Here is a 12,017-nt window from a genome sequence, read left to right as displayed (position 1 = left end):
TGTGGCCTCTGCCTGCTGGTGTCACTGTCTCCGTGGTCACTACCATGAGGCTGGAGTCCCTGGTGGAGAGGGCGGGTCTCTCCCACTTAAAGCTACATTTCCTCCCCGGGCTTCCCACCCTGTGGCCCTGATTCTTCCTGATGCCATTCTTCACACTTCTGAAGACTGCTGTCGTGTCCAGATCCTTGAATGTTTTGACCACCAGTCTTTACCTATAGGGCCCAGCACAAATAACACCACTTTTTTATTACAAACTCTATTACAAAATCATAAGCATGTAATTCTGTGACATCACACTATCACACTCAAGCACACATGTGACATTTTAGGTGAAATGTTCAAATTAAAACGATTAATTATTACACCCATATTATTACCCAACCAACCACACCCAGGCGGGCGTTACTTCTGCCGGGCCCCGTATGAGGATCTCCGCTCACTCTGCTCTTTGGAACGTGGGCTCTGTGCTGTGAACTTTCGGTGCTTCTTGATTTGATCCTCCCCACACTCACGTGAGGTTGGCTTTACTATCCCCAGTTTATGGATGAGGAAATACAGGCCCCAAGAGGTGAAGAGACTTGTCTAATGTTACGTGACTGGTTTGTGCCAGAGCTGGGATTTGAAACCAAGTTTGGCTAGAACACCAAAGCTGGAGCTATAGTATAATTCCCATTTTACAGATGGAGAAACTGAGGCTTAGAGAAGTTCAGGACCCACCCATAATACACAACCTCAACATCAAGTGGTAGAGCTGGAATATGACCTTAGAGGCTGTATTTTTTTTAATTTAAAAAATATATTGATGAGAGAGAGAAACATTGATTTGTTGTTCCACTTATTTACACACTTATTGCTTCTTATTGTGCCCTGACTGGGATCGAACTGGCAACCTCAGTGTCTCAGGACGGTGCTCTAACCAACTGAGCCACTGAGCCACCTGGCTAGGGCTCAGAGCCTGTCATCTTAATCTTTATGACAAATACTGTCTTCCCGCATAATAATCATGCTGATATCGGAACCTCTGCTGCTCAACACAGGGACTGGCAGGCACAGAGTAAGCAGCCAAAAGAAACATGGGTTAATATTATTACCGATATTATTCTTAGAACTGACATTGCTCCTACCTAATATGAAATATACATATATGCACATACATTTATGGACAAATACACCCATTGTACCAGAGAGAATAAATTTGCGAACTTGAAATATTATAAGATAACTGAAATTGCTGTTGTTGGGGAGGGGATGGCTTCAAACCATCCTTGGGAATGGCCGGTGCCGTTCCATGCCGCCGGCGTTCACTGAGCACTTACCACGGACTCAGAAGAAGAGGGTCCCTGGGCCTGATCCTATGTGTGTCTACTCATAGTTGAACCCCCTTCCTCACAGACTCGGATTTCGTGCAGGTATTGGGCGGCTATGGGCTTCGTGACCCCGTCCACATTAACAAAGGCTGGATGTTAATTATCCCAACCTCTCACCCCTGATTGCAAATTAACATTTTAACCGAGAGCAGGTCTGGCTGCCTGCCCACTGCGAACACAGGTGCTGATGTAAAGGAAAGTGGTTTATTTTCAGGTGCCAGCGGCATGGAAGATGGGGGGCTCACATCTGAAAGCCCACCTCCCCTCTCAGTGGAGCCAGAGGTTTTTATAAGGAGGGGGAGGGGAACGGAACAAAGAGATCAAGGAAGGGGGTTGAAAGTTCTCTACCCCCTTATCAGCGCAGCCCGTTCCGATGAGGACAGCGATGGTCCCGTGGGCTTCATCCCGGCTTCACATTATCCTGGCTCGACTGTCCGAGGTCAGCAAATCTCCCGGAGCAGGGATGCCTGAAGGTCCGAGTCTGTATCTTTTGAAGTTAGTTTCTAGGATTCTTGAACAAACATGCTGTTCATCTACAAGCTCCATATTAATCAGAGTCCCCCCTTAAAGAAGCAATGTCAAAAGAATGGTGGGTGGGTTACAATTTCCCACTTATAATTTTCTACTGCTACAGCATCACCCCGGGAGGTTTCCTAGGTATGATATGAGAGGCACTGGGACCAATTAAATCAGATACATTCAAGGTGTGCGTGGGGAGAGGCAGGTGATTCTAATGTGCACTCAGGGCAGGTTAAACTAGTGATAAGAATTCCCGTCGTCCTGCTAGTGGTTGCCGTAGGTCGGGGCACGTGATGCAGTGCGGGCCAATGAGACCTCAGGAGACGTGTGCGGAGGGGGATATAAAGGGAAAGCCTGTTTGTTTCTATTTTCAGCGCTCTACTCTCAACACTTCTCTCCTCTGTGGTGGCTTTCCCCACACCAAGCAGTTCTGTGACACCAGCTAGGTGTCCCACTGAGGCCAGGGGCATAGGTCTCTAAGGGAGGATTGGGTGCTGGGCAGATAGGGTTCTTGGCTTTATGCAGGAAAGAATTCAAGACTCAAGCCAGACAGGAGGTTAAAGGGGAAGCAAACTTATTAAGCAGAGGGGCGCCAGAAAAGCCAATCTACAGAGTGGAGACTCTCCTCACAAGAGAAGGAAGAGAGACCTCCCTGCCCCCAACCATCTCAAGAGGTTAAGCTTATTTCTGTTTGTAGTTTCCATGGAAAATTGCTGGTATGGGGAAATAGAGAGTGGGGAAAAATGTTTGGATAAACTTGCTCCTTTACAAGGTATTGCAGGAATTTTGTCTAGAAGATCCTCATGGTCGGCCCACATCTCTGATCAGCCAAGTTCCACATGCAGGCCACTGACTTGACTTTGTTTGACTCGTTAATTTATATAGTTCCCATGTGCCGCTCCTAGATTACTACAATTCAGTTCAGTTCGGACACTGTCTACCTGGAGTTAGTCTCAGATTCCACAGGTAAAGGGATATGAGGCTACCTTCCACCCTCACTTTGGGCACTAATCTTAAGTCCAGGTTGTTACCTATGCTTCTCACCTATCGGCTATAAACTGAAAGTTCTCACACCCCTCTTTGGGTTCAATTAATTTGTTACAGTGACTCACAGAACTCAGGAAACCTTTCTGTGTAGATTACCAGTTTGTTATAAAAGGCTACAACTCGGGAACGCCAGGTAAGGGGGAAAGGCCCGCGAGCACTGGCCACCCTCCTGGCACCTCTGCCTGCCTGCCACCCTGGAAGCTTCACCTCATAGGCACAACTCACTCACTGGCCACTGGTGATTGCTCTCAACCTCCAGGCCCTCTCCCCTCCAGGAGGGTGGCTGGTGGGACTGGAAGTGTCACCTCTCTGATCACACGGTTGCTTCCCCTGGCAACAAGCCCCCGTTTTGTGGTTGGTAATCTAGGGGCTTTCCAAAAATCACCTTACTAACAAACGCAGGTGTGGCTGAAAGGGCCTTATTACAAATAGCTGAAGATTCCCCTTTTACCTTTATGGCTCTTATCATGTAGAAAGCTCCAAGGGGTTTTTGAGCTCTCTGCCAGGAATAGGAACAAAGACCAAATATGTACTTCTTACTGTGCACCACGATATCATGGGGAAACCTGGGAAAGTTTTAATGTCTCTTAAGACAAAGGTACAAGGATTCCTTCCTGCCTTTGGATGTGGCTGTGTGAAAGCAGGCTGTCTGGCTGTGTGGCAGGCCCTCAGGGCTGCGCGGGGCAGAGCCGAAAGGATGCCGAGGGAAGCTGACCCAAAGCCCTGATGTTTTCGAGCCGCTAAATTAACATCATCTGGAAGACCCCTGCCTCTGGGCTTCCTCTTCTGTGAGATGCTTAATGGGGGCACATTCTGATAAAAGCATTGTTAGGTGATTTCAGAGTTGTGCAAGTGCCTAGGGGCCTCGAGGAACAAAGCAACACAAGAGTAAATCAAGCACAAGAGAAGGTGATGCAGTCGGGAGAGGCAGTAAACACGAGATGCGTTGATAAGCAGGCAGTTGGACAGACACGAGCAGGGTAGGAACGTTTGGCCTGGTACAGAAGGTCACTACGGCAGAAGCCCAGGGTACCTAGCAATGGAAAAAACAGGGAGCACAAGTATGGTGGGGTGAGACCTCATCCCCAGGTTGACCTTTCCTCCCCTAGCATGTCGCTGGTCATGTGGTTTAGACCCCCTGCCATTTCATATCACAGGTCATGTGGTTTAGACCCTGACTGGCTGTTCCTTCCCTGGCACGTCACTAGTCATGGGGTAGACCCCTTAGAGGAGGAACAGGGGGCTGGAGAATAGCCCCAGAGGACTCCTGTACAGCCCTTGCACGACCACTCCCTTAAGTATTAAACCCTGACTGGCATCAAATAATCTCAGGAACAAAGCCTTGGGTCTGTTGACCACAGAGACGGAGCTTTGGCCAAACTAGAGGTAACATCGAGGCCTCAGTTGTGTTTCAGCTCCAGGCCCCAAAACGTAGCAAAACCAGACCAGTACCACGACTGACATCAGAACCAGCTGCCATGATTAATGACCCCCTCTCCTGGCACCAACCACTCAGCGGAGACTATGACCCTGAAAGGACACACCTGGAAAGCTTATGAATGGTCTATTGAGATCCTCCCCTGAGACCTCCCCTAAAACCCCTGCCTCTGGAGAACAGATAAAACCCTTTAAGACGAAGGACCCAGTGTATTCGTATTCATTCTGATCCTCTCTCTCTCTCTCTCTCTCTCTCTCTCTCTCTCTCTCTTTCTCTCTCTGTTTTGCAGTCACTTCTTTTAAACATTTGAATTAAGGGGGGACGTGAGGAAGATTACGTGAAGGTGGGAGAAAGCAAGTTTGGCATCGCCACAATAGGAGAGCAACACGTTGCACTAGTGATGTTACGACTACGATGGCGATAGTGGTCGTTGGGCTCCATTCTAACCTGATGGGACCGCTGTTGACTGAAGTCACTGTACCGTGCACAGCTGTAATGTGTCCTTATTTCCTGGTGCTGTTTTGAGTTGGGTCTTCTGTTACTTGCAGCTAATGGCATTCCTAGTTGTTATGGTCCCTACAGAGCTTACAGTGCTGCTGGGGAGACAAGGAACACACCAGGTCATCTTGTTAAGTCACCACACGACAGCAAGAGTCACTTAGCACCAACCCCGCTGTCACAGGCACCGGGAGGCGGGAGAGAAGGGCAGGCTCAGTGGAAGCTGCCGCGTGTGGGAAGAGTTCATGGAGAAGCAGGAGGGGAGGTGATGAGTGGGCAGACTTGAGATCACAGAAGTGATTCAGAGCTTGGGCTTTGAAGCCTGCTTCTACCATTTACCAGCAGTGAGACTTGGGGAACCGACGTAACCTCCCTCAGCCTTACTTTCTCATCTGTTAAGTGAGGATAATAATAAGGCCTAAATCATGGGGCTTTGTGAAGATTTGAAAAGATATTTAGCATGGTGTGTGGCACATGGCAAGCTCTCAAAACAAAAACAAACAAACAAACAAAAAACAACCCCCCTCTCCAAAAAAACCCTTTGAGATGGTTATTCCTGAGGCAGGAATCGCTGCGAGTACCCTGGCTGCAGCCACATTCCCGCCACCTGGCCTTTACCAGCTGAAGCCTTTTCTTCCCTCTACAGGCCTAGGCTCACCTGCAGCAGGTGTGTTACAGAAACTCACTGGCAAAGCAGATCTTTTCTCAGGGGTGCTTCTATTTCTTCTTGCTTGTGCTGGGTCCTTGTTCTACATGGTTCTGGGTTCTACCCCTGAACCCAGACGCCCCCCTTCGTATAGATCCCGAATGGGTTCCCCAACTGATGGCTGTTTTCCTCCCGGGGCATGCATGTGGACTGCTTGCCTTATGGACCTTGAGGCCCCCATTGTGACCTGCCCCATTTGGATGCTCTGAGGATGAAACCTCCCTGCTGGTAAATTGGCCTAAGGCTGCTGTGAGCCTCCAGCCCCTCCCTGGAGCACCCCTGCCTGCAGAGGACTGCGGACTGCTGGAGCCTGCTACGGTGGGAGATGCACCTGCAGCCTTGGGTCTGATCTTTAATTCATGTGGATTTCGTAGCTGACTTCCTGACTTTAACAGGTCATTATAAAAACTTTATATTAACTTACCGTCAGGAAAGAATACAAAGGACTTCCACAGCTGCCCTCTTGATTAATGCATGGGCAGCATGTACAACGGCTCTAGCTATTTTTTAGTACTAGGCTGAATTGAAAAAGGTCTCATCGCCCAGCAGGTTAGCTTCTCTCTTCTGTCCAAGGTTACAGTATGTCAGAACCTCAATCCATGTAACTGTGGCTGTGAAGGGCAACAGTTCTTTCTGAGCCAGCTTTGGGCAATCATCGATGAGAGACACCTGGAATAGTATCAAAGTGGCGGGTGTAGCAGGTTCAGGCTTCTGTTTGCAGGCCAGACAGCCCAGGAAATGCCGAGAGATCATCCCTTGGCCAGACGACGTCTCCTGCTGCCCCTCCAGGTCTTTGACTGGCCTGTCCCTGCCTCTCATCTCGTCCCATTCACATGAGTTTAATCCTGCAACCTGTGCCTATCTGCCTCTACCCTTTGTGTCAGATAGGATACACATAACAGCAGACCCAGATAGACGGTGGCTTAGCCACAATGACACTGACTCATCCCAGTAAGAAGTCTGCTCCAGAGTTGATGAGCAACTCAAAAATGTCAACAAGGACCCAGGCTCTTTTAATCTTTCTGCTCAGAAGTCCTCACTGTGCTTGCTTTTCTTAAGCTTATGACCTTTTGATGATAAGATAGCTGCCACAGCTCCAGTCATCATGCCCTCACACAACCACATTCAAGGCAGGAAGGAGGAGGAAGGGGTAGTTTCTTCCATTAAGTGTCTCTCTTTTATCAGGAAGTAACAAGTCTTTCAGCAGATTTGATTTTGTCTTGTTGGCTAGAACTGTATCGTGACTTCAAGGGAAATGGGAGAGTGAGAATCTGGGAAAAGCAAACGAGGTTACTGCATTGGCCTAGCCCAGCCATGACTCGTCTCCAGGGGCTAGAACAAAACCTGGGGAAGAAGAGGGGGACGTGGCTTTAGGGTAGGCACCGTGGTCTTTCTAATTTCCTGTGTCACTATCAACCTACCTGAGCAAGTTGTTGAGCCCTCTCCATGCCTGCTGGAGGAGCCTGAGGTTCTGGCAAAGGGGTGGCACACCTCCCGTGTGGTCACTCCATCCTGTTTTGCTGCTGATGTCCTCTTTGAAGTCTGTTGTAAAATCTGTCAGAAGGAAGACGTGTCCCGCTCCAGCGAATCTCAGAGTCGCACGCCCTGCCCGCTTGCAGGACACAGATCAGTGAGATGGCGGCAGCTCTCACTGCGACGCATCTCAAAGACTGCTGACCCTTGGGAAGGGATTTTTCTGGAGAAAAGGCTGCCCATTAGCTCTCACACCAAATTACTCCCCAAGTCAAATTGGGGTAGGATAACTGTCCCTGAAATGGGCTGTTGTTATAGACACAGAATTCCACGAGTCGGCACTGCTCTCCTAGGGGTGAGGGGTATGGCTGCTGGGCTGACTCTTCAGCCTGATGCTGAGGTTTGAATTCCTGCCTGGCCAGTGTGACTTCAGGCCAATCTCTGCTTCTCCCACCTAAATAGGAGACATAATAGCCACCCACTGGGCGGGCTGTGAGGAGGAACCGGGATGAAGAGGCCAAAGCACTTTAAAGGGAGAAGTCTGCAGGGCTTCACGCGGCTGTAGTTACTTCTTGCCTTCAAGTCTTCTTGCATGAGCACATTTTCAATTATGTATTTGCATTTGAACTTGGCCACCTGCTGGCTGACTAACTTTGTTAGAAATCACTTGCATGACCCATTTGGGAGTACAGTTCTTTGGCCTTTTTGCCTCTTTTTAAGCTTTTCCAAAGTGCTGGTATCGGGTCTCCAGCTTCTTGATTTGTGAGTATCTGTGAGAGGCTTTTTCCCTCTTTTCTTCCATTGATTTTTTTTCCTTTTATTGTTGAGGTAAAATTTATATCTAGTGAGGTCCACAGATTTTTATATGTACCGTGTAGTGTATATATTTTTCCATATGAATACACCTGTGTAAGTACCATCCAGATTAGGCTGTGAAACATTTCCGTCAGCCCAGAAGGCTTCCCTGTCCCCTCCCACTGACCCAGCTTGTCACATCACTCAGGAACTGGGCTTGAATGTCGTATGGAGTGGTGTCACATACCCTGAACCTTGCATTGTCCCCTCAATACCTTTGCTTCTATTTTTCTTATTCTGACCAGTTTTATCAGCCACCCTTTCTGAAGGGCAGAGCTTCGTCTTCTAGCACATCACCTATGGCAGTCTGCTTTTGTCCCTTGAGATGGGCAGAACCCTCTTAATATGCCTCCTTTAGCAGGGGGGGGGGTCCCGGGACATGTGGAGGCCTCCAGCGGCCCCCATACGGGCCTCTCCTCCCTCTTCCTCCTCCCTGGGCAGTGTTGAGGTTTTGATAGTTTTTGCCACCGCAGGGCTCCAAGGAGCTGGGCTGGGCTGGGGGCCGGGCACCCTCAGCTCTAAAGTGAGGACAAGCTGGGGGGCTCTGTGAAATAGGGCCTGGAGGGCCAGGTCTTGGCAGGAGACAGGAGAGGCTGGGGGACTTAGGGGGAAATGCATAAAGTTGGAGACCCAAGAGAGGTCGGTACCATTGGGGATGATCACAACACCTGGGGTTGCTGGTTAGCCGTTACCAGGTGTGGGTGAGTTAGGCACCAGCCTGGGGCTCTTTTCAGAGAGAGTGAGGGTGGAGCTCTCAGGCAGGGCCCCACACTGACAAGGCTGACCTGATGTGCGGTGGGGCGGGAAGTTTCCCGTGGCCTGCCTGCTGCCCGCTCCGTGTCTTCCCTTATTTGCTCATAGTAGCAGCATTCACTGGGGGCCCCTGGGTGTGCCAGGCACTGTGCTGGCACCAGTGGTGTTAAATGACCACAAGGTCTCTCAGCCCAAGGGCCTGTCTAGACCAGGCTGCAAATGGATGGCCCACGTGGACCCAGATTTGGCCCTCAGGTGTGCTTGCTTTGGGCCCCCACCTAGTTTAAAAGTTGGAAACGGCCCATGAAAATCTGATTTCTGGCTTCTCTCAACAAACCTGAAGATCTCGCAACCCTGGTCTATATTCCTGCCCGGTGGCAGCTGGTGGGACTGAGACGCATGTTCCCAGCCCTGCCCTCCCAGGTGGGCACACCTGGTGCAGTTGGCTGCAGTCCCCACCCCTCCCTATGGTATCACGCCTGGTCTTCATCACTCAGGGCTTCTCTGCTGGCCCTGGTAGACATTCAGGCTACTTTGGAGGGAGGGTTCAATGCAGGCTTCATGGAGGAGGGCAGCGGGTCCTGATCTCCGGTGACAGCATGTGCCCCTCCATGTCTGCTGCCCCTCAGGGTGGACATGTCCACCGGATCCTTTCCTGAGAGAGGGTTTGCAGTGTGTGCTGGGGTGGGGGTGGGGGTGGGGTCAGTGGGGGAGTAGATACTGAGGTGAGACACCAAGGCCCATGGAAGTGGTACTCAAAGCATGAGCCACCTGCATCAGAAGCACCTGGGGTGCAGGTTCCAAACACAGACCTACTGCAGCAGAATCTGGGGGCAGGGGAAACTCAGGTAACAGCTGAGGTCACTCAAATCTGAGGACCCCAGAGAAGGAAGGAGGCTGGGCAGTGAGGTCGGACATACAGCACGGTTTCTAGGGCAAGGCTGGGGAACCCCTCCACCTAGCTGCCTAAGGAGACTTGTGCACAGCCCGTTCGGAGTGCAGCTGAGGCTCTCACGATGTGCGGGCATGAGAAACATCTTCTCCAGCCTCCCTGCCCCCACCCCTGCACCTGGAGGAAAGGTCATGCTTGCCTTTGCCAAACCCTGTCATTTCTTGAACGTTGGAACTGTCCCCTGGGCAAGGGGCCAACTCCAGGGAGTGGGACAGTGGCTGGTTGGCAGGGAAGGGCCACCTTGACCCCCTTCACCTTCTCAGCCAGGTGGCCTGACAGTTGCTGGGCTCCGGCCAGGGGGCTGGAGCCATGGCCCAGTGCAGGGCGTGGTGATGTGTTCCAGCAGTGGATGCTGTCCTGAGTGGGGGCAGGGCAAGGGCCCTGGGCTGCTTTTCCCTTTGGGACCTCCACTGTGGTGGCAGGAGGTGCAGGCTGGGGAGGCCAGGGCAGTGGCTCCGCTGTGGAAGGATTAGATTCGGGAGGCGCTCACTGTCGGGCTCCCGCAAGTGAAGGGGAGCGGCCCTCAGAGTGAGGGTGTGCCTAGGGGGAGGTGCTTGGGGAGCTAAACATGAGGAGGCCACCCTGCACTGCAAGAGCCTGAGATGAGAGCCTCCCTCCATGTCCTCTTGCCCACCTTCGCCCGGTCCCCGTCTGCACTCCTGGTCGCTGCACTTCAGGGAGCCTATGCGATGTGCCAGGATCGCAGGCAAAGAAGGGCAGCGTGGGGCATCGGGAGCACTCTTGTCTCTGGAACAAGACCACTGGTTCTCAGCCTTGGCTGTGACATTGGGAGCCCCTGGAAGCTTTACAAGATCCTGCCGTCTAGCCCCCACTGAGGTTCTGATTCGACTGGGGTGCAGCCTGCCGCTGGGGTTTTTAAGGCTCCCCATGGGGTTCTAGTGTGTAGCAAAGTGTGAGAACCTCGGATCTCGACTGTGCAGGGCAGGTGCTGTTTGCCGGTTTTCCTTTCATTGGTTTGCAGGTCACCAAGCACGACCTGGACTTCCACGGGCAGTACAAGAACACAGCCCGCAGCGGATGGGGTAGGAGGAGAATGGAAAGCAAGCCCCAGATTCAAGTTCCCAGACTGTGCCGGATGCATCATGGAGGTTATTTAACAGCAGCCCTGGGAGGGGAAAGCTCCCAGGCTCAGTTTGCACCTGAGTAGCCTGGGTCCTGGCCACCTTGGCAATGTTGCCCGTGAGGACCAGCTGCAGGATGGCAGGGCCCAGAGGGGGCTGACCTGTGACAAGCGGAGGGAAGGAATGAAAGCCAGCACTGTTGTCGTCAGGGTGATTTTTCACACAAAGCACTTTGGGACTCAGCGGGTAGAGGAGAGGGTTTTACAGGGAATTGAGGCCCCAGCTCCCTCAGCCCGCAGGACAGAGGAGGGTGGGGGTAAAGGCTATTCTCATTCCTCCTCTCCCATCAGATTCTGGTTGGACTCTGGCCTGAGCCAGCAGCCCCCAAGTGATTTTAAAGAAAGTACCAGTCTCTCTCTACCTCTTCTTTAGGCTAAATAGGTCCTTGGACCTTAAGCACAGGTGGCAAACACGAGGCCCACGGCCAGATCTGGCCCTCCCCCTTGTTTTATCCAGACTGGCACCTTGTTTCTACCTGGCAGCAGCGCCGAGCTCTCACTTAACTATTAAGGAGTAGTTACATGTATGCAGTCCTAAAGTTACATTCGGCCCTTTGAAGGCAACCGCAAGGCTGATGTGGCCCCTGGTGAAAATGAGTTTGACACCCCTGACCTAAAGCAAGTTGAATAATGTGATAAAAAGAGGAACCCCCAGCCCCACCTGCAAATCAACGTGTATGCTCACGCACATGCACACGTGCGTACCGGGGTTGCTGCAATTTCACTAATTAGGTCATCGGATTCAACCAGAGAGAACTCAGGAAGGGTGAATAGGGGAGGCAGTCCAGTCAGTCCCATTATGTTTCGGGTTCCTGAGTAACTTTGTGGGGAGCCGGTCCAGCGTCCTGGCAGACAGACTGGAAGCACCTCTGAAGACGTAGAGGGAACATTAGAGGTGAGGCCTGGAAGATGCTGAAAGTGGCTGTTTGATGGGGAACTCTGTGCAGAATAACAATCACACCGGCCCCCCAAACCCGTGACACCGCGTGAGCAGCTTGCTGCAGTGGTGGCCAAAGCTCACTGTTCTGCTGCCAGCTCCTCCTGCTTTTCCAGGGTGGGTGGGCAGGAGCAGTGGGGTCGAAAGAGAGCCCAGGCCACTTCCTGGCTCCCTCACTGTGGGCCAGGGGCTTGGCCCCCTGCGCCCCGGTGTCCTTGTAAACACACTGGGGGCTTCTGCTTATGTCCAGTATGGAGTAACAGGGACTAGATTTACTCTTCAACCTGAAAAAATTGAAAACAAACAACAAATCAAATACATGAAATGATGG

At 51.6% G+C, this 12,017-nt stretch overlaps 1 protein-coding gene across 1 annotated transcript in view; it reads left to right on the top strand.

Moving 5' to 3' along the window:
- The window catches only part of GOLGA7B (golgin A7 family member B), a 43,404-nt gene that overhangs the window by 750 nt on the left and 30,637 nt on the right, over positions 1 to 12,017 (top strand). The gene's annotated exons all lie outside the window — the stretch shown is intronic.

The sequence above is a fragment of the Desmodus rotundus genome, chromosome 4, assembly GCF_022682495.2.
Source record: "Desmodus rotundus isolate HL8 chromosome 4, HLdesRot8A.1, whole genome shotgun sequence".
NCBI lineage: Eukaryota > Metazoa > Chordata > Mammalia > Chiroptera > Phyllostomidae > Desmodus > Desmodus rotundus.
This window is presented reverse-complemented; position numbering and strand designations above follow the sequence as displayed.